The 26,109-nt window shown below is 35.0% G+C and overlaps 1 long non-coding RNA gene across 1 annotated transcript in view; it reads right to left on the reverse strand.

Moving 5' to 3' along the window:
• Nucleotides 1–9,305: 9,305 nt before the first annotated feature.
• Nucleotides 9,306–26,109, reverse strand: part of LOC149221684 (uncharacterized) — a 104,599-nt gene continuing 87,795 nt past the window's right edge. The window contains exon 4 of the long non-coding RNA XR_016248871.1: nucleotides 9,306–9,644. This is a non-coding gene — a long non-coding RNA (uncharacterized LOC149221684). The remainder of the gene's footprint in view (nucleotides 9,645–26,109) is intronic.

A 26,109-nucleotide genomic window follows, 5' to 3' on the forward strand; every position in this document is an offset into this window, starting at 1 on the left:
CTATGTCATGCATAGCTACTTCTTTCACATTAAGATATGATGAGTTTTATTTTACTGGTCTACATTTTTATGGACCATATGTGGAGAGGAAAATATTCTAGGAAAACATCTTAAGCCTCCCTTCCTTTGGATCTAATTTCATTTTCCTGGGGGAAAACCTGACTTTTACTCTATGGAAATCCAAAATTTGGGGCCCTCTACACACCCTAACCCTATGGCATATTATTTTCTGGATAATATTAAGAACATGGGGTTGGTGGATGTCCTCCCTGCAAACCTACTCCCAAAATGGATGAAGAATGATGAGCCCCAATATTGCAACAAGAATTTTGAAACTCCCAAGGCTACCAACTTTAATTATTGATTTGGACTTCGCACAAAATTAATAGGTGTTAGCACTATGTGTGTATCATGGAATGTGTCCTCCTTTTGTCGATCTGATGCAAGGAAGTGAATCAAGATGCACAGAGACCACTATGCTACCAAAAATATTTGGAAGATTCAATAAATGGAAAAAAAGTCCATCTTAACTTGCAGGAAATGACTGAAATGTCATCTATTCTACTGTAGAGAATTAAATGACATGAAATAAACCCTAATATGATTGCATGAAAGCAAATGACATAAAGAGATCCTAATCTATCTTGCAGAAAGTAGGTGACAAAAAAGTAACCCTAATCTAACATGCAAATAGTAAATGGCAGAATGAAATACTATTCTATTTTGTAGGAAATAAACATATTCTATTACAGGAAAAGAAGTGACTAAAGTAAATCCTATTCTACTTGCAAGAAGACAATTAAATTCTCAAGAATGTTGAAGGTAAATCCCTTTCATTCTATCTAACACATAATAGAAGCATTATAACCTAGTTGCAGAAAGAAGATACAACTATTGAAACAAATTTCCTAGGGGGTCTCTAGTCTCCTCAAATCCATATTCAAGGCTTAAATGACATTGTTGAGTGATGAGGAATGAGAAACAAGCTTTGGAGGCAATTCTGGAATCGATTTGAAGAAATATGTGTGTTGCTACAGGGTTTCTACAAGATGTTTGTTTCTTGAATTAACTTGCTAAATGCCCAAGCTAATAAAATGAAAACGTTGTGGGGTAATTTTTTTTATTATTTTGACATTTTTTTTTGCTTCAATCCAAGTGGAATCAACTCGAAAAAGCTTCATTAGCACGTGCTAAAATTCAACAGAAATTTACTACTAAAAACCAAAAAATTTGAGAACCGTGAACTAGTATGTTGATCTAAGTACCCAAATGCCTAAGCTAACCAAGTGAAAATGATATGGGTTAAATTTCGTTATTAATCTAAATGTTTTGAGACTTCAATACAAGGGGAATCAACTCGAAATAAGTTCATTAACACGTGCTACAATTAAGCATGAATTTATTACTAAAACTAGAATTCCATAATTGTGAACTAGTAAACCAATTCAAGTAACTCAATCATGAATATGAATTTGCAGAGTTGTTCTAAGGATGTATCGTACTTGTAACTATATAAATGACCTGTAAAACAACTCACTTCAATCATTTAACCAAACTAACCTATAACAAATGAAGCATGCAACAAGATTTGTTCTCAAATATTGAAAAGTCTTGCAGTTGAGATCTTTTCATCTTCTCACCTTGTATCTGACAAGGGGGGAAGTGATGGTCATCTACAAGCTTCAAAGTCACATCAAGCAAGCCTAAGCCACAACCTGCCATACCAGATTCAGAGTTGTAGCCAGAGACAAAGATTCCCCTGAGCATGCCTTTAGTTGGTGATGCCTCTTCAAAGAATTGGGGACACTTCCTCTAGCAGAAGACTTCAGCTTCTTGCCAGTTTTGGAAGAGTTCCAGGAATTGCATTAAGCATTCCAATTTTGGTGGTCATCCTTAAACCACCCCCCTTGTACGAACATTTAAGAGAGCGCATTCAACCTAGTTCTGTCATGAATCTTTGCACATTTTGTATTACAACTCGCTTCTTGGAATCATACATACCCCTTCAGATTAAGGGGGGGAATGTTGGACACCTAATCCTCTAAGGGTTGGTGTGAAAGCTGAACAACCAGAGGGAGTCCAAGAGACCACTTGGAATATGAATCCCAAGGGTCACACCAGGTACTATAAATGTATATCATGGAACTTTTTTTTCTACTATGCTCATATGAAAAACTTCTCTTCTTTTCCCATCCTCCCTCTTCCATCTGAATTTTTACATGAATTACCTTTTACCCAATAAGAATTTTACCCCCACTACTCATTCTTGTTTTAAGAAAGTAGAGGAGACACCTTGTTAAAGTAGAGGAAATGGTGTTGGGGAAAAATGATTGCCTATCATTTAATTTGTCAACCCAAGGGTTTCGTAAACTTGTGAAGCATACGTGCACTGTATGTGCTAGAAATTGTCTTTCAGTTTAGATCAATCTAACTACAAAATAATGAAAACCAATTCATCTAATCTATGAAATCAAATAATGAAAATGAAATTTAACTAACCCGTGAAAACAAAAAACAACTAATGTATGCTTAGTTACTCCAACATTCAATTATGAAGTGTTACCTTCTTGAGATGATGTGTAAGCAACTATTTATACTTTAACTTCTAATGTCCTATAAAAGCAAGTAAAGTGTGCAGAAAATAACTCAGTAATTGCATGTATCAAATATTCAACTATTCAATCTTGAAATATGATTAAAACAATTTCTTCGAATGATCTTTAGGAATATCAATTAATGCAATTAAATGAGGATCTTAAAAGCAATTATAAAAGCATGAAAAAGTAAATCTCCATGATTGCATAGGTTGAACATTCAATCACCCAATTTGAAGTCACCTTCTTGGCCTGATCCTTTATTCAATTATACAATGAATTGATAGTTTGATCTAAGAAAGTAAATAACAGAACATGAAACGAAACTAAATAACTATGAGCCCTTGCCTCAAACTTAATCCAATTAGAAAATACATAAACCTTCTCTATTGAAATTTTTTTAGAAAAGCAAATATTACACAGTCATTCTAAAACTAATACTAAGAAAGCAAATGAACTTTAATCTATAAAAGCAATTAAATCTCACAATCATTAGATGGCCATTCCAATGGTGTATGAGGATGGCAAGTGAAGAAGCTCCATAAGCAAGCAAAACTAAATCTTCAAATCTCCAAGTATAAGCTTCAAATTCTCTATTAAAAACATGAGCATTTCTCCAACTTTACACATGCCTTTCAAAGGAGAAGGCTCTCCTATTTATACAAAAACATAAGAATCTATCCTATTTAATGAAGATTCACTAAAATCTCATATAGTTACAACCAAATAGCTCATAATGAGACACATATCCCCTAAGTGTCTCATAGAGTTCTAATCAAAATAAGAAATGATGAGACACCTCATAGAGTTACAATCCAAATAGAACACATATTCTTCTTTGACCTTTATCCAAATCTACTATGAAGGGAATTCAAATTTGAGCATTGGAGGCCACATAAGGGTGCCTTGGAAGCTTCCAAATGACCTACACATGTCATGAAACTCAAGCCACATATATAGATACATGAAACCATGTTAATTTCCTTGTTTTTAATCATAAATTCACTTCAAACACATAAAATAAATAACTTTGGTAAATAAGGATCCTAACCCATATATTTATGAAAATGGTGGCTAATGAAAGGTTATATGGTAATGGACTTGCGACATATGAGTGAAATGGTGGCGATAAAGGTGAAAGTGGATGTCATTTTGAAGACATTTTGGAGGCCCAATATACGCCCCAACTAGATTAATTGCATGTCCTCATGCAAATATTGCATTAATTCCTTTGATTTGCTCGCAACGTCTTTGCTTTTGAATGAGCTTGGCTTATATCATATGTCTTTAAACTTTGCATTTGACAATTTTATTTATTTTCGCAAAGTATTCCTTGTCATACATTGAATTGCAACATGTTTGGTTGGTTCTTGTGTTTCAACCAAATTCTAATTCGTATTGGTTCTTGTGTTTCAATACCTTGTTTCTTTTTGTTGCAACAAGATTCATTGAACATATTTAAGAATGCATCTTTAAAATCAGCCATATATTGTGCTCTTAATTTAGACATTATTTTCAAATCATATAACTTTTTGAACCATAATGCAATCATAATTGATTAAGACAAGTATGTTAGGATAAAATAAAAATGTGTGATGGTGTATGATATATGAATATGAAATGATGTCCCTTCCCCCCAACTAAAGATATTACAATGTGAAAGAGGAAGTGAGGAATTTCCCAAAGTTACAATTTTAGTATTTTAAGGAATTGCATGACTAAAAATTAGAAAACCACATACCTTCACTTACCTTCAATGTGCATTAGTTATGGAAATTGAAGAGTGTGGTTGATTCTGGATCATGGAATGAAATGTAGAATTCATCTGCTTCTTGGTTGCATAAATGGTGGATGAGGTTGTGAAGTGGATTCTTTATTTCTGCTACTAAATCTGTTGTATCTGTTGCAAAATGCTAAAATGATATAGTCTTCAATCGTTATAAAACTGATGGTACAACTCTAGTCATAAGAATAAATGTGTCGGTGTCGAGCATGAAGAGAGGTCATTGGATTACCGACCATTGATGAATGTCGTTAACCAATGTGAGGAAAGCTTTCCATTAATGTCAACGAGTGCCAAGGTACCTAAGTACATCTTGCGAAGGGAGAAAAATTGAGCTGATGTCGAGCCACTTGTAAGATCTAACGATCAAGAGACATTGATGTATTCCCATGATTGTCAACGAGAGAACTTGTCATTAATGCATGCAAGCCTCAAGGTACTAATAATGACTCTAGCCCTAAACCTAGATAATGTGTCGATGTCGATAGGCCAAGGCTTGTTAGAAGGAAGGCCTTAAGGAATCCTCCATCATCTAACGTGAGCATGAAACAATGATTTTGAAAGACTATGAATGGAAAATTTTGTAGTGGATCAAGGTTTATTTAATAGAAAGGAAAATGACAAGTGAATGGAAAGAAAAAGGACAAATCAACATGTAAGCGAGCTGAATGTCTTTATGAAAATGGGTTATGAGTTAGTGAAAGCAAGGTAGGAAAATATAGTTTCTATGAAAGAAATGAGTAGTGAAGGAAAATGACATGAGAATTTTATTGACTAACTAAGTGAAACGCAATGCGACTGCAAAGGAAATGAGATGAAGGTTTTATTGACTGAAGGAGTATGGATGCAATGGAAACACTGGCATCTGAAAGGCTTGCAACTGTTGGATATGATATGCATTAGCATGTACTCATGCCTTGATGTTTCATCTCTATTGCTGCTCTGATCATTTTCTTGTGAAATAAATGTGGTCTTTGAGAGACACTATTTGCTTATGGTCATTTGTTCTTCGTCCTGGAACCTGCAAAATCTAGTACTTATTCTCCAATGGATTGTAAGGTTATCAAAATAGAGAGGTGATCAATCTCTCTGTTAATTACATTTACATAAACAAAATAAGAATCGACACTATTTAAACAAGTTCATGAAAGAAAACCAAAAGAGTTTATACCTGTGTCGAAAGTAGTGCCTCAAGTTACCTATTGTTTCTTTTCAGCAATTTATTCATTCTTCACTGTTTCAAAATCTGATAATAGCTTCCTCATTTTGTATATCTCATCGCGATCTTTCCAACGATGCTTGAATCATCGAATTCCGATGTCGTATGAGAAAGATAGACTGTTTTGAAATTTTTATGAAACAATGAAAATTGTCATGTAAAATGTGGCATGGAAACATGATGCTACAGTGAAAGATGATGTAAGCAGATGAAATGGTCACGTTGATCATGAATTTCTGGTTAGAATGCATTGTTTGACAAATAAATTATTGAGTTAAATGCATAGCTACAGAATTGTTTTCCAGCTGTAGAATTGTTGTTCAACTGTAGAATTGTCAATTAGCTGCAAAATCGTTGTTCAGCTGCAGAATGTGCACAATTTCTGTAGCTAAAATCCTAAACAAACAACCCAAGTTAGTAAATAACCAAAAATGAATTCAAAGAGCAAGAAATAATGTTGTGTTTTACTGGAGCCAAAATCTAGTGATAATTGCAATGCCTCTTGTCAAATTTACATCATTCCCACCAGATATCATCGACTCTTCATTCAGTAAAGGGATTTCTTCATGCTCTTGGACATTAATGCGTATAGATGGAGCAGAAGCCATAACAAAAATGAAAATAAACTCTACTTACAGCAAGACTAGTTGAGAAAACTTAACAGGGTCTTCAGTGCCACAAAAATGCGTATAAGATATTAATTCAATACTCCTGGATGCTCTTAGATTCTCATTTACCCAACTAGATTAGTGGCCTGTAACTTCTAACTGTAGCCATTAACCATACACTGTTGGATATGTATTGACTTTAGCGGTGAATTAATAATCAAATCAATTACTGTTGTAGTAGAGCTGCGGACTAATGTCGACCATGGACAAACGATATTGCCATCAATGAAGCCTCATTTGTCGCTCCTTTTTACACATTTTTCTTCTGTGGCAGCGAATCCATGGATTTAGTGATAAAAAATCATAATCCTAATTCCTCAAACCACCATAGCATCCCAAAATCGGATTTGATTTTTGCATGGCCGCAACTACTGTCTCTGTGCATTAATTAAAACTGTTTTTTTTCTCACGCAGTCAGCGAAACAGGGTCCCGAAGAATCTCATATTTCTCTCAAACAATTGCAAAATTGAGGAAACCGTTTCTGGGTTATCTAATTCACCCTGTTCACGAAAAAACCCATGTCTTTTATTTTTCTAATTTTCCTAGTTTTTCTTGGAATCTATGTTTTAAAAATGACATTTTTTTCAGTTGTTATGTATTTCCTTTGTAAGTATTGCACTCGGGCTTTCTGGGTTCGATTTGCTGTGCAGTGGCTCTCGAGTCTAGTTATGTATCTATCCAGTAAGGAGATACACATCTAATGGAATTCATCAATGCACTTATTCTTCTTCTTCCATAAGTGTGGATACAGACGCCTCTGTACAAGCCTTCAGAACATTTAGCGTTCTGTTAGCTTCCAGCTAGATGACATAATTTCAAGTTGCTAAGTATTAATACTTAGATGCATATATATGAACGACATCTTGTTTGGGAAAATTGAAGCGGCCAAGTTACTTACCTTAGGATCTTTAGGGACGAAGTCGATAGGACTGGCCACATGAAAAACTTCATCAAAGCCATGAATGGAAGCCACGAAACTACTGTCTAGTAGATCCACTGTGAAGAGCTTGATCAGCTTCTCCCCAGTGTCTGGTTCGATTGTTATTCTTCAAACATATTATGGTTGCTTTGATTCTTATTTCTAAAATTGTGAATTTTTATAGAAATGATTAATGGTTCTCAATTTCAGGCAACTAAGGCTTCAAAGTGAATGTATTGGAACATAAAAAAGCAAGTGTCAAATTAGGATCTAGAGGAAAATGGCGCTGAAGAATAGGACATAACATTTTGAAGGTCACTACAAACCATAACCAGTCAATCTGGCTGGCTGAACCTACCAAAGCAGTTGGATCAGAACAGAACCACCCTACCAATCTAATTCGACTCCTCTTTGGTGTGAATGACCAGACCAGCTGGCTCGTATGATACAATTCATAACACATGCAAAGAATATTACAATTTAGAACTATTTTTAAGCTATGTTGCACAAACCGCAACCTCTTCGAGCATGATTTATTTTTTATTTTTTATTATGATGGATTTTTGAATTTTGGATTCCAAGCTAACAATTTTTTTTTTCTTTGCAGGTCGCATTAGAACCTAGATTGTCAACTTCCTTAGGAAAAAAAGAAAAAAAAATCTACATTTTCCTTATTCAAAAACATGAAGAAAATTTTTTTATGTTATTTTTTTTTATTGAAAATCCAAAATGATTTTTTTTTTATTATCAAAACATGATCTTTTTATATTGAAAATATTTTTGTGAGGTTAATGAAGAAATGCAAGAAAATAAGTAAAATTCTAGAAGATTTTAAAGTCTAAAAACTTAAAAAAATGCAATCAAGAACTCTGAAAAAAATGCAATCAAGCTTGATTTTATTTCCTAGTTTATCTTAATTGAAAGATTTTTTTTAATTTTTAAGTATATGAATGTTTCCAATGGAGCCATTTACGAATTAAACTTTCTAAAATGTTCATATCCAAATTTGCAAACTGTACCTAATTATGCATGAAGACATGAGAAATCGTTTTAACCTTTAGATTTTCTGCAAGGATCTCTTTAAGAATTGATGAAGATTGTGGCGTAATCGCTTCTTGATACCATTCTTCAATGTAGTCTTTGGGCTGCATTCTAGATTCGTTGTCCATAATGGTTAGTAAAAACAAAAACAAATAAAATACACTATAAACTGGAAGTTAGTTCCTATGCACACTTCCCCGGCAACGACGCCAAAATGTTGGGGCAAAGTGATTGCCTATCATTTAATTTGTCAATCTAGGGGTTTTGTAAACTTGTGAAGCATGCATGCACTGTATGTGCTAGAAATTGTCTTTCAGTTTAGATCAATCTAACTACAAAATAATGAAAACCAATTCATCTAATCTATGAAATCAAATAATGAAAATGAAATTTAACTAACCTGTGAAAACAAAAAACAACTAATGTATGCTTAGTTACTCCAACATTCAATTATGAAGTGTTACCTTCTTGAGATGATGTGTAAGAAACTATTTATACTTTAACTTCTAATGTCCTAGAAAAGCAAGTAAAGTGTGTAGAAAATAACTCAGTAATTGCATGTATCAAATATTCAACCATTCAATCTTGAAATATGATTAAATCAATTTCTTAGAATGATATTTAGGAATATCAGTTAATGCAATTGATGAGGATCTTAAAAGAAATTATAAAAGCATGAATAAGTAAAGCTCAATGATTGCATAGGTTGAACAGTCAATCACCCAATTTGAAGTCACCTTCTTGGCCTGATCCTTTATTCAATTATACAATGAATTGATAGTTTGATCTAAGAAAGTAAATAACAGAACATGAAAGGAAACTAAATAACTATGAGCCCTTGCCTCAAACTTAATCCAATTAGAAAATACATAAACCTTCTCTATTGAAATTTTTTTAGAAAAGCAAATATTACACAGTCATTCTAAAACTAATACTAAGAAAGCAAATGAACTTTAATCTATAAAAGCAATTAAATCTCACAATCATTAGATGGCCATTCCAATGGTGTATTAGGATGACAAGTGAAAAAGCTCCATATGCAAGCAAAACTAAATCTTCAAATCTCCAAGTATAAGCCCCAAATTCTCTATTAAAAACATCAGCATTTCTCCAACTTTACACATGTCTTTCAAAGGAAAAGGCTCTCCTATTTATAAAAAAACATAAGAAGCTACCCTATTTAATGAAGATCCACTAAAATCTCATATAGTTACAACCAAATAGCTCATAATGAGACACATATCCCCTAAGTGTCTCATAGAGTTCTAATCTAAATAAGAAATGATGAGACACCTCATAGAGTTACAATCCAAATAGGACACATATCCTTCTTTGACCTTTGTCCAAATCTCCTTTGAAAGGAATTCGAATTTGAGCATTGGAGGCCACATAAGGGTGCCTTGGAAGCTTCCAAATGACCTACACATGTCATGAAACTCAAGCCACATATATAGATACATGAAACCATGTTAATTTCCTAGTTTATAATCATAAATTCACTTCAAACACATAAAATAAATAACTTTGGTAAATAAGGATCCTAACCCATATATTTATGAAAATGGTGGCTAATGAAAGGTTATATTTTTATGGAGTTGCGACATGTGAGTGAAATGGTGGCGATAAAGGTGAAAGTGGATGTCATTTTGAAGACATTTTGGAGGCCCAACAAATGATTTTCTCTACTATTCATGGATTAAATCAGGTGGATATGATAAGTAAAATAGATAGAAGGAACAATAAATAAATCCCTTAAACCCCCTAACCTTTCCCCACTTGTGGTATCATATCCCCTATAGGTGCTTATAATGAAGCAAATAAGGTTTTCTAGGCATGTGGTATCATGCTAAGAACATGGATATAGATAGTTGCAAAATTTTAGTTTCAAGTGACAACTTTTGTTATAGGTTCATGGATATCTTTAGCAATAGAAGTTCATTGTGTCCATAAACTTTAGCATAAAGCATCATTTTCATTGATCTTGACTTGGTTAAAATATTACAAGTCCTTGCAAAATATATTCAAAGCACTTAGATTGAGGGTGAGAAAGTTCAAATTTTTAAAGACTTGAAGATTACTATGGATATATATGTTTTGCATTTTAATTTTCATACTATAGATATGGATGATGTGGGTATTGTTATTGGATATCCTTGAATGGATTCAACTGGCACAAATAATAATAAAGTGTAAAAGAAGCTAAACTTTGGTACAAGAAACACAAATCACACTATAGGATATTTCTCTTACTAAAAAAGAAGGGAATAAGGTGGTGAGTTAAGAATTCATTCCAAGGAATCTATATGTAGTATGTATAGACATCAGATGAAGAGTTTGATGTAAAACCCAAAGAAGATTCTACAAAAGAACCTAAAGGAGAGATTTAGGAAGGGCATAAAAAAGAAAAGTAATCTATAAAGCTATGATCCTCGAAAGAAACATATATCTAGGCATCAAAGAAAGAATAAATAATAGCTAATTTTGTTATATATTGCCACCCACACCGCTTTTAAAACAATTGTCATCAAGGAAAGGTCATGAGCATCAATAATCTTATTATGGACCAACATGGAACTAGAAAGGCACCTAACATAGAGGTATAATGTAGAACTAAAAGCAGTGAATGGGAATATCATAGAAGCTAAACAACAAGAAGGAATCAAATGAGCAACTAGATTCAATATTGAGGTGATAATGAAAGAGTTGGACCCCATGTTCACATTTCACTAGGATTGGATATTCATGTTTGGTAATTAGTTAACTACATTGTTTAATAGATCATATTATATGGATTTCACCTATATTTCAAGGATTAAACATGAGAAGGGGTATGGAATGTAATGTACCTAGGGATGATAATATGGGGTACCTAGAGAGTTTCCCAAGGGGATAATAAATATAATAACGCCATTATTTGGGAATAGGCCCACACACTAGTTGGTGGGTAGGCCTATTAGGTAATTAAAGAAAATAATATAATAATGAGGGTTACAAGCATAAACCCTAACGTATACTCATGAGAAAATATATATACACATGGTATATTTGTATTGGATATGTTGTATGCTGAGTATTATATTGTAGCAAGCATGGGCTGTGGAGTGATTCCTTCCATAAGGTTTTGTTTTTGTACCCTCCCTTTAGGGTTTTCTTTATTTTCTTGTGTTGTCTATTGGGTGGATGCATTTTGGTTGGTTTTGTGTTGATGGTTTATCTTTTATATTTCATCTTTCAAGTTTCACTACACCCTCGGCCCTCATATTGTAGGTATTAACCTTATATAATTAATTGATGCAAATAGATTCTTAATAATACATAAAAGATGCATTGGCACACACACACATACAATAACACAAATATTTTACCTTGGAAGCCCAAACCAGGAAAACTAGAAGGGAATATAATATGGGGTACATAGGGAGTTACCCAAGGGGATAAAAAATATAATGTGGCCATAATTTGGGAATAGGCCCACTCGCTAGTTGGTGGGTAGGCCCATTAGGTAATTAAAGAAAATAATATAACAATGAGGGTTATGGGTATAAACCCTAAGATATACTCATGAGAAATTATATACTGTAATATACCTAGGGAGGATAATATGGGGTACCTACGGAGTTACCTAAGGGGATAATAATGTAATATGGCCATAATTTGGGAATACGCCCATTGGCTAGTTGGTGGGTAGGCCCATTAGTTAATTAAAGGAAATAATATAAGAACAAGGGTTATGGGAATAAACCCTAAGGTATAATCATGAGAAAGTATATATACACATGGTATCTTTGTATTAGATATGTTGTATGTTGAGTATTATATTGTAGCAAGCATGGTTTGTGAAGTAATTCCTTCGATAAGATTTTGATTTTGGTAACCTCCCTTTAGGGTTCTCTTTATCTTCTTGGGTTGTCTATTGTGTGGATGCATTTTGGTTGGTTTTTGTGTTGATGGCTTATCTTTTATATTGCATATGTCAAGGTTCACTACACCCTTGGCCCTCATATTTTAGGTATTAACCCCATATAATTAATTGATGCAAATAGATTCTTAATAATACATAAAAGATCTAATGGGACACACACACACACACGCATTAACACAAAGTTTTTACCTTGGAAGCCCAAACTAGGAAAACCATAACACTACAAGGAAAAGACATTCTAGCAGAGGTTTTTGTGGAAGCCCCTATAAAAATAGCCCAAAATTTTGTTTGTAGCAGAGGTCACAGGCAGAGGTGGGTAGGCGAATGTTTTAACAGATTTTTTTTTACGGTGCATCTACAATATACAAATGTATAGATTATTTATTATCCATACAAGCACCAGTACCAAATAGAACATGATGCACTGTGGAAGATTTATTTTTATAAAATTAAAAAACCTAGTGTGCTAAATAACAAAACGCACTGGTGCTTGAATAATTGATACCACCAGAAAAAGGTTAACTTTTAAAAATTATCGATGCTATATACACCCGCAACACAAATGCCCTTCTTATAGTAAAATGCCCCAGTGCATACGTAGAAGGAGCACCACTATATTTTTTAAAGTTCAATCAAATGTGGTGTTGTATTCCAATGAAGAACCGATGTTGTTAATGTATTAAAATGTCCCGGGGTGTCTTATGAAGAGCACTGCTAGGTGGTTTTTAATTTTTTTTTACAAAATTTGGTGCTATAGTCCAAAAATCACTGGTGCGGTACTTGTATTAGAACGCCCTGAGGCGTCTTAACAAAAGAACCTCTATAGGATTTTTAATTTAAAAAAAATTAGTGCTCTTGGATATCTGATGCCTCGGTGAAGTTATAATAACGCACCAGAGGAGGGTTAAAAAAAAAACCTTGCGTTCATAAATTTTATTTTTACCATCTACAGTGTTGGAGAGCTATGAAGCACCAATGCCACTCTTGCCTCATGCAACTTCCCTGATGTTGGTGCTTCTCTTGCTCATCATATTTTCATACCATGCTCAGTGCGTGGCTTTCCACTTTTCTCAAACGGTGGTGAATTTTTTTTTTCTCAATTACATGTCAACAATGCCTCCCTCACAAGAAAATTGTCCAAGTAATGTCTATGCTTCTATCTAATTTAATTTTTTAGCAGATTAAAATTGAAAATTAGCTTAAAAAATCCATTGTTTTTGAAAAAAAAATCATGCGTAGTGCGCTTGATATGTTCGGCTTGCACCGATAGCGTGCACCCTATAAATTTACAAGGTGCAACGCAGTTAGGTGCGTGAACATAACACACCACTATTGTTGCGGTGCGTTTCATAAATGAAAACATGTCATAAAATCTATAAATTGTACATCAATTCGTACATTTTTAGGCTACACTCGATGCATTAATATTTACCAAATGCACTGCAAAAATAATATTAAAAAATATAGCTTAGTGCCTTCGATAACCTAAACATTCTGTATCAGTGCGAAAAGGTTATACGTGCACATCAATGCATAAAATTTAAATATGTGAACCAACAACACCGTGTCATACATATGTGTGCACAGATTCTGGTGCGGTTGTGTTTGGTAGCACACCAGAGCCGATGTATTACTATTTTTGGGCGCACCAAAGATTTATTTTTTTTTAATTGAAAGTTATGTTTCCATATTTATAAATACATTTTTTATTTAATAAAAAAAATTGTATTTTATGTATTAGGATGATTTATTTTATATGTCAATCATGTAGCAGAGACATCAACAGACGGAGAAGCAACAAGAGCAGGGGAAAATGGTATACCAATACAATATGATCCGACTATGGGAGGCCAGAGAGAGGGAGAGGGATTTATACCCTCGCCCTATTAGCGCAGACCCAAGCACTCTTAATGAATGTAGGCCTACTCAAGTACTATGAGGAGGCTACATACCTAAAGGTGCACTATGTCTTATTGGTGCATTTGATCCCTCGTTTAAGTATCCAAGAGGAGGGTTTCCATGTTGGTCCTCAGGCATGGTATAAGCCCTCCAAGGAGGACATATATTTTATCACTGGCCTATCCAGGAGAGGGGAGGATTTTCCCCAATTCCTGAATGTCCCCTATGGGGTTGCAACAGAGAGTTAGCTTGCCTACTCTCAAAGATATGTTGGCCTCATGCAATGTATCTAGCATATTTTCAGGTAAGTGGTGGTGACAACTACGGATTTATTCTTTTGTTACATAGGAGGTTAGGTGCCTCTCGTTATTAGTCACCACCATTGCACACTTTAGTAGTGGTGGGTAGTGAATTAGTTTCCCTCTTTTGTATGATGTCGATTATTTGATTTAGGCGGCACAATATATCACAGGGTTTGCCATTTTTTTGAGGAAATTTTGTATGGCTTTATATAGACCATGTCGTGCAGTGATACATGGGAGGGTGAGCTTCCCTTTCGCTTCAGATCTTTTTTGTTTATTTTTTGAGAGTTTTCTAGAGACGAGGCCTACATTTGACTATCACCATCCTAGGCTAATCACTGAGGTTTGGATGCACATGTGGGGCCAGATGATGCCTAAGAGGGACCTGCTGGAGTATCTGACCAGGATTTCCACCCAGGCACTAGCGCTACTGGTCAGTGAGTTTGACCATGTGTTTATCTTGTTGTCATTTCCATACGTGGGGATTGATTGGAGATAGTTTCCCAACATCCTCTTCACACCGGCTGAGCCTCCAAATGATAGAGGTAATATTAGTGTTTTCCTTAAATTAATCTAGTTTCATTTTATTCTTTTAATTCATTAGAATAAAATTTATTCTAGCACATTCTTTAACTTGTTTTATTAAATTGTTTAATGAATTTGTCTAATTATTGTTGTGTACTATATATTTTTTAAACATCAGCACATTCCATGGGAACATGCCTCCTCCACCACCGAATGGAGCATATGAGGAGATGGACGAGTCCCAAGAGAGTGAGGCACATCCTCATGGGGCTGTGGGCATCTGGGCCCATAGGACCGGTTTGATATTTCGAATGGGTTACTGCAATAGATTGTCTAGAGTTTTGGAAGAGGAGGGAGTCCGCCCCACGAGGGCTCGAGACATCAACGTAAATCCTAGGTTCATGGATCTCTATAGGGACTATCCGCGTGAGATGATGTCTCTTATGTTTCATATCATCAAAGCTAGTAGGATACTAGCAGCGATGAGGGATGCAGGGCATGCGATGGTAGATTATTCAAATGAACCTTCACACAATGGTGCTACCTCGTCTGATCATGATGATGAGGGTGGTGATCATGATGCTTCTGGTAGTACTACCCCATCAGATCATGGTTACAATGTTTGTGATACTTCTAGTAGTACACCTCCTCCTCAGTCACTTGATAACTAGATGCCAAAGCTAGAGGATGTGCCTTATGTTTCTCTTGAGAGAGTAGACCATCCACCTCCTCCTCCACCTCATAGTTCGATAGACATTGAGGTAGTAGTTGACCATCCACCATCTTCTACTGTAGACCAAGCTGGCACTACTATGTCTGTTGTATTAGATATTTGATTGCAATTATTTGACTTGTTTATGTATGTGTGTGTGTGTGTACATTTTTTTTATTCATGTTTATGTACTTAATTTATATGGTGGTGTTGATGTGTATATTGTTAGGTCATGTTAGATATGTTCATTTAATGTGCTTATAGATAGATGTGTAAGAGATAGCAGTTATTTGACATGAGAAGTATATTATTAAGTTGAAGATGTGTGTGGTGATGATGTTAGATTATAATGTTTTTGTTTTGTTAGATGTGGTCACGATCATGATGCCCTGTTAGATTATTAGATTCGTCTGCTAGCTAATGACGTTTATATGTGCTAAAGGTGTACATAATTAGATGATGATAGTGAATTTGAATGTATATATTAGATGATGTTTATGTTTGTTAGATGGTTATCATTATGATATTTATTTTTATGAAATAATATTTATTATAGATTATGTATTCGTGAATTTATATCAAACTTTTATATATGAAATTTCATGCAAAGCGTCTTTCTTAAAAAAATGCAAAGATATTTTTATAAATTACAAAGATTAGTATGGTTGAGACTATGATTGTAAAATTACAATAAATATTTTTCTATTTCTTAGATAGTTCATTCGTATTCATTCTAACTTAATTAGTAAAATATTTCAATACTCACAAGGAAAAAATAATTAAAGGTAAAATAACTTAGTTAGTTCTTAATAAGATGAAAATGTGTAACTCATTCAATTTTTAATATAAAATATTGATAATAATAAAATATTCAAAAATACAATTTATCCAATTCAATATTGGTTTAAAAAATTCAATCTATTGTTAAATTTTAAAAACTAAGTCATAATTTTATATAATTAATTTATATTTAATATAACTTAAAAAAATTCTATTTTTATAAAATTTAATATTTTACCAAAGTTATGAAGATTTTCAAGCAATTTAAATTTAATATTTATAGCTACTATTACCAATTTAAATTAGAAATTTCTCTCTCTAAAGATGAAGATCAAGAAATGTAAAATAAGGTTTGTGAAGTTACTTATAGTTGGGGATTTGCGCTATTAGAAGTTCTCCCTTAAAGAGGCAAGTGGATTTTTTTCTAGTAATAAAGATATAACATTTTGGTGCTATTTTGGTTCTTTATTTGCTATTGTATAGATTTAAATTTAACTATTTTTAATAATAAGTATGAATTAAATAATACAAAGATCATACTATATTAGATTTAAAATTTTGATAAATAATATATTTGATTATTTCTTAATGAACAACTTAAGAAATATTATTTTTTACACGTACTTAGCATGAGATAGTCACTAAAATTCACGTTTTCACATTTCTCCTAGCTAATATTACATCATGTTCACAATGATAAAGACATGTCTAATTTAATTAATTTACTTATAAATACAGAAAAATATATATTTATTTTTGTTACAGATCCATTTGGGCACATCAATCCCATCATCCATATCAGTGTTTTAGGGCTCATCAAACCCTAATTTCAGTTGCTACATGCCCTAAACAAGTCACCCCTTTGAATGCCTCCTTCCCAGATAGTTTCATGACTTGAAGACATCCAGAAATAGCCTCTAGAGGGACCAGCGCAGGTAGGCCCATGTAAGGGTGCGCTGCAAAGCAGTTAAGTCCATGCCAGGGTGCTCTGCAGAGCACTTAAGCTTCCTTTCACCTGCGCTGGGCAAGATTGAGTGAAATTCACATAGGGTTTGGGGAATATTATTATCTTTTGGAGTCATCTAGAAGGTTCCCTCACTTATCAACTCCTATGAGCTCGAAAATGGATGAAGAATGAGTTAAGGTGCATCATATCCTCTCATCCCTTCCTCCATGGAACTAATTCTAAGTATGGAAGGCCATTCAATGCCACCATTTATGAAGAAACCTCCTTCATCTCCCTATAAATTGACCACTCATCTAAGTGATCAGGGGCTGGATTATGTTGGACTGTAAGGAGATAATATTGCCTAGAGATTTGGCTTTGAAGCAAGTATTGTAATGTTACAAGTTTGTCATGCTTTTGATGTGATGTGGATGGGATGTAAGTTGGAGGAATGGCTTTGAATCAGACACCAATGGTTGCAATTCCTTCTTTTACTCAATAAAGTGTTTGAACCTTTCTCACATATGTTTGTATTGTTTTATAATGCTTATATGTGTGAATTGTATCTGATTCCTTTCACTTATATTCAATAGATCTTTTGCTTTGATCGATTCTTTGTTTTCTGTTGTGTTTACAAGTACTTCTCAAGTGTATTAAGTACGGGAAGGAGAGACTGGATCGATACAAAGGAGACGAGAGGAAAGAATAACTACAAGTAGGTCTTCTCATCTTCTCATCTTATCTATTGCTTATAGGAAAAGACTAAAACACTTTAAACTATTGTTCTAGATATAGCTACTTATATAGGGAATTAATATTTATTCATAGATACCAAATTCTCCAAAACAAATTGGTGACTCCGTTGGGGAAGATCCTCTTTCCTAGTAGCTTATCCACCTCCTAGGAAATCCTTGCAGACTTTATTTGTGTTCATAGATTGTAATTCAGCTCTTTGCATTGAAAAATTGGTCAAAACTGTGTCAAATTGCTCTTGAAATGGCTCACTGTCACCAACACGGGCTTGTGAGGGACACAGTGTACTGCAGAGCACCCCTGGCTTAGGGATAGTGCACTGAAGCACACTATATCCCATTCATGGCTACGCTGATCCTCCTAGGGTCAGTTTCCCACCTTTGGAAAGTGTTTTTGCCAAATTTTCTCTGTTTGCTTCTTTGTTGATTGATCAATGAATGTTATGTCTTAGAGAACAAGTTTTTGTCTCCTTGTCTAGCCCTACTTTGATTTGATTGATTAATGTTTCTTTAATGTTTTCTTTGTCATTATCGATCTATAGTCAAAGTTAGAATATATAGTTGATTAATCTTCATCCGAAAGAAAGTGTCGTAAAGTCTTCTCTACCTTCGAATCAGAACTATCGTAAAAGTCTTCGTTCTTATGAAAGATTGATTGATTGTATGTGCATATTTCCTTTTGTTCATATTCACATTAAGGAAATCGAAAATAAATACATGCATGTTGCACTGAAAAAAGTTTGTGTGTGCTCATAGGAATAGTGTAGGGAAATTGCCTTAGATTGTGCTCTTTTCTCTTTGATCGAAAGAAATCTGATTTCTCTATCCCTAAGTAGCTAGCATTTTCATCGTTAAATTGAATGGAAAGAATGATTATCATGATAGTTGAATGCCTAGGAATTTCAGAATGCATCACGTGGTGAACTTGAAAGGAAAATTCCTAAGCAAGATCAACTTAAAATTAACATCAATTTACCTAATTGAGCATTGTCATTAACGAGAACATTTAGTGGTTCTAGGCTAGAGACGTGTTCCAGTGTCGTAAAACAAAGCAACTGTCGCTAACTTGTCTGTAATACATCCCGAGTGTGATACCTCATTCTACGTACGTGAGTATATCGTAGCTCGTCCACGTACCTTCAGGTATATAGGGCAGTGTTACAGTACGTAAAGTATATGGGAATGCTCTCACTGTGCGGTTTTTCATTAGACAACACTTATACGGATTGGGCCTCCACATACTTTCGGGTATATATGGGAGGATAACGCTAGGTTTCTATCCATCCTTAGGTAACTGAGTCGGTTGCCTTGTACACTGTGATACACCGAACACATCATTTGGGGAGATTGTATGCCCGTACTTCTTGGTTCTCCGGGAGGTATTCTGCAGTTCACAGTTGCTTGGTAGACCTTTTGCCTAGATTATCCCTTTTTTGTTTTGTTATGTTACTTTGATTAAAATAAAATTAATTGACCGTGGATAACATCCTCCACGCTCACTCCTTATTTGATCTTAGGTTGAAACATATGGCGACAAATCTGGAGTCCACCGATCAAGGAATTCCTTTTGATGGGAATCCTACTCCTTTTCCTCCTTTTGGAAATATTGGTGCTCCTTATATGGCTACATTGTCCCTTTCGGGATTTACCATTGGCTTGCTAGTATGGTTGTTTTCAACCTCCTTGGTTCAAAATGTCGTGATTTCTCCATAATTGAGTACTCCTCCAACTGGACAAAATCAACCTCCAGTTGACCCTTTGCCTTCTTCCTCGGTTGTTTCTTCCTCCCCTTCTTCCTCTTTGCTTGGTGAAAGTATTGGTACTAGTACCTAGGTGGCTAAGAAGAAGAAGAAAGGGAAGAAGAAGAAGAAGAAGCAAATTCAGCAGAGGGGTAACTAAGAAACCATTGCTTTGAATGCAACATCTGATGAGAAACCGTCCGTCAAGCCTCACAAATTTCGATATCCATGCAAACTTTGTGCGGTAGACCATCTTCTTTGAAATTGTCCTGATATTCCTCATATCTTAGAAGAATGGTCTTCTCGTTCACATCATCTTGTGTCATCAACTTCTAGAGATCATGCTGGTGACACACCATCGACTAGTGGTAGTAAATTTCATGGAAAGAAGGGTAAAGTTAAGTTTCCCTGTAGGTTATGTGAAGGGAATCGCCCCACTCACATTTGTCCCTATTTGGATGAAGCCAAAAAAGTGTTGGATAATCGTCCTGCTTCACCGCAACGAATTCCATCTAGTTACAGGAGACTATCCCTTAATCCTTCATTAGTTGATGAATTGACTGACTCAAATCAACCGTCGGTCAAAACCACTCTCTCTGAAAGTGAATACTATGAGTCTATACCTAACCCAAATCAACAGGTCGAGGAAACAGTTGACCCAATTTCACCTACAGTTAATTGTACCTTTCTCGAAGAGAGTGAATATGATACCACTCAGGTTCTTTTTGTTTCTTCAGATTCCAATGAGCTTGGGGGAAATCCTCTTGTTCCATCAATATAGGAGGAAAATACTCTCATTCTCGTAACTCAAGGGGTTAATTCTCCTGTTCTTATGGTACCCCCTCCAAGTAGTCTGATCACTTCCTTTGATTGGAATCGACTAACAGGATTTCGTCTTCCTTCTTATGTGCCTTTCTAGATCATAGTACATGTTTGTAATATGATTGTATCTAGCACTAATAGATGAAGGTGCATCTGTGAGTATCCTTTCCTCTACTACTTGGAAAGCGCTCGGTTCGCGCCACTTGTGCCAGTTACCCAGAATCTGTTGGATTTTAACAGAGGAACCAATCAACCATTAGGGATCCTTCCTCATTTTCCTATTACTTTGGGAGGAAAAATCATTTATCTGAATGTGATGGTAGTCCTAGGCCCTTTAGATTACAATTTACTTCTTGGGCGCAACTATGTTTATGACATGGGAACTATTGTTTCAACACTCTTTTGAGTGATGTGTTTCCCGCATGAAGGCAGAATTGTCACCGTTGACCAGCTTTCATTTCCTAGTCCAAATATGGCTTCTAGTCAACCATATTCCCTAAATGGTCCTTTTGTACCAATGGTATCATCCCCGCCATGGGTAAATTATGTGGAAACCCGTTCCATACCTACATCAACTGATGATCATTTCAGTGATGTTGTACATTATATATTGGGGGCATTGGAACCAGATCTTCATTTCCTTGATACGGATCCCTTCCAGAGCATTTTTCTCCCATTAGATGAGAACCTCTTGGAATTGATGACCTCATATGGGTTGTGATAAAGAAATATGAGGATAGTTATTTTACTGTGTCAACCTCGTTAAAAAATGAAATAGGTCCATGTGGATAGTTCCTGGTCTTGTGTCAACCTTGTTAACAAATGAAACCAAGGATATGAGGACAGTTCCTCGTCTTGTGTCAACCTCATTAAAAAATGAAACAAAGGAATATGAGCATAGTTCCTTGTCTTGTGTCAAGCTCGTTAAAAAATGAAAGAATAGAGCATAGTTCCTTGTCTTGTGTCAATCTCGTTAAAAAATGAAACAAGGAATCTGAGCATAGTTCCTTGCCTTGTGTCAAGCTCATTAAAAAATGAAACAAGGGTCTATGACGATAGTTATTTTACTGTGTCAACCTCGCTAAAAAATGAAACAGGTCCATGAGGATAGTTCCTAGTCTTGTGTCAACCTCGTTAAAAAATGAAACAAGTCCATGAGGATAGTTCCTGGTCTTGTGTCAACCTCGTTAAAAAATGAAATAGGTCCATGAGGATAGTTCCTAGTCTTGTGTCAACCTCGTTAACAAATGAAACCAAGGATATGAGGACAGTCCCTTGTCTTGTGTCAACCTCGCTAAAAAATGAAACCAAGGATATGAGGACAGTTCTTTGTCTTGTGTCAAGCTTGTTAAAAAATGAAACAAATGAATATGAGCATAGTTCCTTGTCTTGTGTCAAGCTCGTTAAAAAATGAAACAATGAATATGAGCATAGTTCCTTGTCTTGTGTCAAGCTTGTTAAAAAATGAAACAAGGATTCTGAGCAGAGTTCCTTGTCTTGTGTCACGCTCATTAAAAAAAATGAAACAAGGTCCCCTAGAGCAAAGTTCCAAGTCGATTCTTTGAGTAGATCTCGTAAAATCCCAATCGAATCTTTCACTTGATCTCGTATATGAACCTTCATTCCATCCACCTCATAGCCACAAGTAGTCTACTTAGGTGAATGTAATGAAGCTTGGGAAGCATGCACCTAGTGGTAAAGTTAAGTTTCCCTATAGGTTATGTGAAGGGAATCACCCCATTCACCTTTGTCCCTTTTTAGACAAAGCCAAAAAGGTGTTGGATAACCGTCCTGCTTCACCGCAACGACTTCCATCTGGTTACAGGAGACTCTCCCTTTCATGATGCTGGGGCCATGTAAACCAATCTCAAGCATAGTTCTTTGTTTTAAGCTTGTGTAAAAATGAAACTGAATCCAAGCATAGTTTTTCATTTCAAGCTTATGTAAACATGAAATTGATTCCAAGCATAGTTCTCTATGGTTCAAGCTTGTCTAAAAATGAACCCATTTTCATTTTAACCCTCATGATTTCCATTCTATCAGCCTCTTTCATCAGACGAGCCTCGGTTGTTTACATCCCTTTGGCCGATCATACGCTTTCACTTGGTTGTTTTACCCTTTTTAAGGAATAGTTGCAATGAGTGGTATTATTAGCTAGCCTCTTCACATAAATCAACATGTAGAAGTTCCAACATCACCGGAACTAGTTGTTATCCTAAACACCACTTGTTGCTCAAATTGGAGTCATTTTTATGCTCTTTTTAGACTCTCTAAATATGAAAAGATTGTCGAGCGCTTGTCCTTTTTAGCTCGTTAACAGATTGGAAATGACATCTACTTAGTATAAGTTTAACCCTTTTTCGGGCTGAGATAGATTAACTACGAAAAAGGAATACGTTGACCAAACATGGTAAATAGGTTCTCTCTTGTATTGTTTTATGTTTTTTCGGGCTTGAGAGACAAATCAACAAAAAATAACTTGTGGAGGTTTCTTTTTTTCCCTTTTCAAACTCTCTAAACATGAAAAGGACTGAGTTATCTTTGTCGTTAAACTCGTTAAAACATCAAATAGCAACAAACTTGTCCATCTAGACAAGACCAATTTTCACCTTCGCTAGACTCGTTAAAACATCAAATAATGATGGATTCACCCAAAGGGTGGAATTATACAACAAGCATACATTATCCTCCTCAAGCTTAATAAAAATAAAGAGGTACTGGTCAGTAATGACTGGGGAAAATGGGAAAAAGGGGAAAACCACTTTATGGTAGCAAGTCACTCTTGAACATGACACTTTCACTCCATCACCGTGACTATTTGGGTTGGGTTATTAACTTGATGGTTATCACACCGCTGGTCTATCATACCATCCATCACTTTGTTTTGGGTCAATGCTACCAATTCATTTTAGTGTCACTGACATGTTCAAGAGAAGTCATTTAGTCAAAATTCATCCTTTGCAATACCATAAACCGTCATTTTCATGACCGCCATTCCTGAACCTTGTGTCGTCAGTCAAATTCCATCTCCATAATCACTACACTCGTTTCGTGTCATTGACGTGGGTTACATCAAGGCCCTCCTGCGACAAGTCGCTTCTTGTTGACATCGGCACGTTATCCAAGAACTTGACTTAGAAACACCTTTCTAGTACCTTGAGGCTTGCATACATCAATGGCAAGTTTCTCGCTTCCGACGATAGGTTGACATCAATGGCCTTAGATCGAAAGACTTTGTATGGTGTTCGACATCAAATAATCCATTCAAACCATGCATAATGTACTGCAGTACCTTGAGGATCATTATCATTATCAGTGATTTCTCTTGCATCTGTTAACAACTTACATCATCGGCTGGTAATTGGATGGTGTCTTCCCATGTTCAACTTCAGATAACATATTCACATGGTTAGACTCATACTTGAGCAAATGATTGAATGAGATAGAAGACCTCGGATCTAGTTTCATCCATCCGGGCTGCGATTTCAGGAGTACTAAATCATATGTACAATGGCTTTTCATTGATGATCATTTTGATCATGGGTCTATATCTGTAGAAAACTGTTTATGTACATGTAATGAAAGTTCATAAGCTGAGCATAGGTATGCCTTCCATCAGCAATTCATGTAAAATCAAATGTCATGATATATGTATTGTAATTGATGTAAGTCACCTTCCACTTCGATACCTCCTCATCACGTCGTAAAGCATTTCATTCGACATTGGCATTTTTTTGACTTCATGCTTTAGGGGGCAGCTGTTATAGATCCATTTGGGCACATCAATCCCATCATCTAGATCATTGTTTTAGGGCTCATCAAACCCTAATTTCAGTTGTTACATGCACTAAACAAGTCACCCCTTTGAATTCCTCCTTCCCGAACAGTTTCATGACTTGAAGACATCCAAAATAGCCTCTAGAGGGACCAGCTCAAGTAGGCCCATGTAAGGGTGCATTGCAAAGTAGTTAAGTCCATGCCAGGATGCTCTACAGAGCACTTAAGCTTCCTTTCACCTGTGCTGGGTGAGATTGAGCGAAATTCACATAGAGTTTGGGGAATATTCTTATCTTTTGGAGTCATCTAGAAGGTTCCCTCACTTATCAACTCCTATGAGCTCGAAAATGGATGAGGAATGAGTTAAGGTGCATCATATCCTCTCATCCCTTCCTCCATGGAACTAGTTCTAAGTATGGAAGGCCATTCAATGCCACCATTTATGAAAAAACCTCCTTCATATCCCTATAAATTGACCACTCATCTAAGTGATCAAGGGCTGGATTATGTTGAATTGTAAGGAGATAATGTTGCTTAGAGATTTGACATTGAAGAAAGTATTGTAATGCTACAAGTTTGTCATGCTTTTTATGTGATGTGGATGGGATCCAAGCTGGAGGAATGGCTTTGAATCAAACACCAATGGTTGTAATTCGTTCTTCTATTCAATAAAGTGTTTGAACCTTTCTCCGATATGTTTGTATTGTTTTATAGTGCTTATAGGTGTGAATTGTATCTGATTCCTTTCACTTATATTCAATAGATCTTTTTCTTAGATCAATTCTTTGTTTTTTGTTGTGTTTATAGGTACTTCTCAAAAGTATTAAGTACGGGAAGGAGTGACGAGATCAATACAAAGGAGATGAGAGGAAAGCGGAACTACAAGTACGTCTTCTCATCTTCTCATCTTATCTATTGCTTATAGAAAAAGACTAAAACACTTTAAACTGTTGTTCTCTATATAACTACTTATCTAGGGAATTAGTATTTATCCGTAGATACCAAATTCTCCAAAACAATTTTACATAATCTAAATAGGAAAGAAAAATGCATCACCAAGTCTATTTGAAAGTCAAACAAATGTCTCTTAATCACCATCACATTATTTATCATTTAATTCTTAGCCATAAAATATTTATTAATTCTATAATTACCATTGAAATGAAAATTCAAAATTGTTCCATTATCCATGAAGAAAAAAATAAAACCTCTCATGCATCCATGTAAGCCCATTTGTTTCTCTTATGATCCATAAAAATATGTAATCAACATTTTATACATGCATAAGACATCCTTTTAGTTTACATAATGTTGCAAGAACTATAATTTAAATATAGTAAACATGACTTTACCTCTCATGTCAAGAATTTAATCTTACATATTAATACACAATTTTTTCATTGTTAAAGTCCTCATAGAGTTATCACTACATGATTTATATTGATTTTGAACTAAAAAAGAAGAAAAAACATGTAAATTGATTAATAAACCAACAAGTATCTAAATCGAGACTAAATATTCAATGTTGTTTCTAAATTCACTATTTTCTCATTTTGGTTATATTCTTCTCATTTTCCTATTTGAGAAGGATTGTGACCTTGAATCCTTATTATCATAGATATTGTACACAATTGTAAATACTTAGTTTTAAGTGTAAAAATGTTTCCACTGCAAAAAAAAACATGTAAAAATGTTTGTGAATTTTACC

The sequence above is a fragment of the Pinus tabuliformis genome, chromosome Q (genome assembly GCF_031772625.1).
Source record: "Pinus tabuliformis cultivar Carrire ecotype Pingquan chromosome Q, CPIR1, whole genome shotgun sequence".
NCBI classification, from domain to species: Eukaryota; Viridiplantae; Streptophyta; class Pinopsida; order Pinales; family Pinaceae; genus Pinus; species Pinus tabuliformis.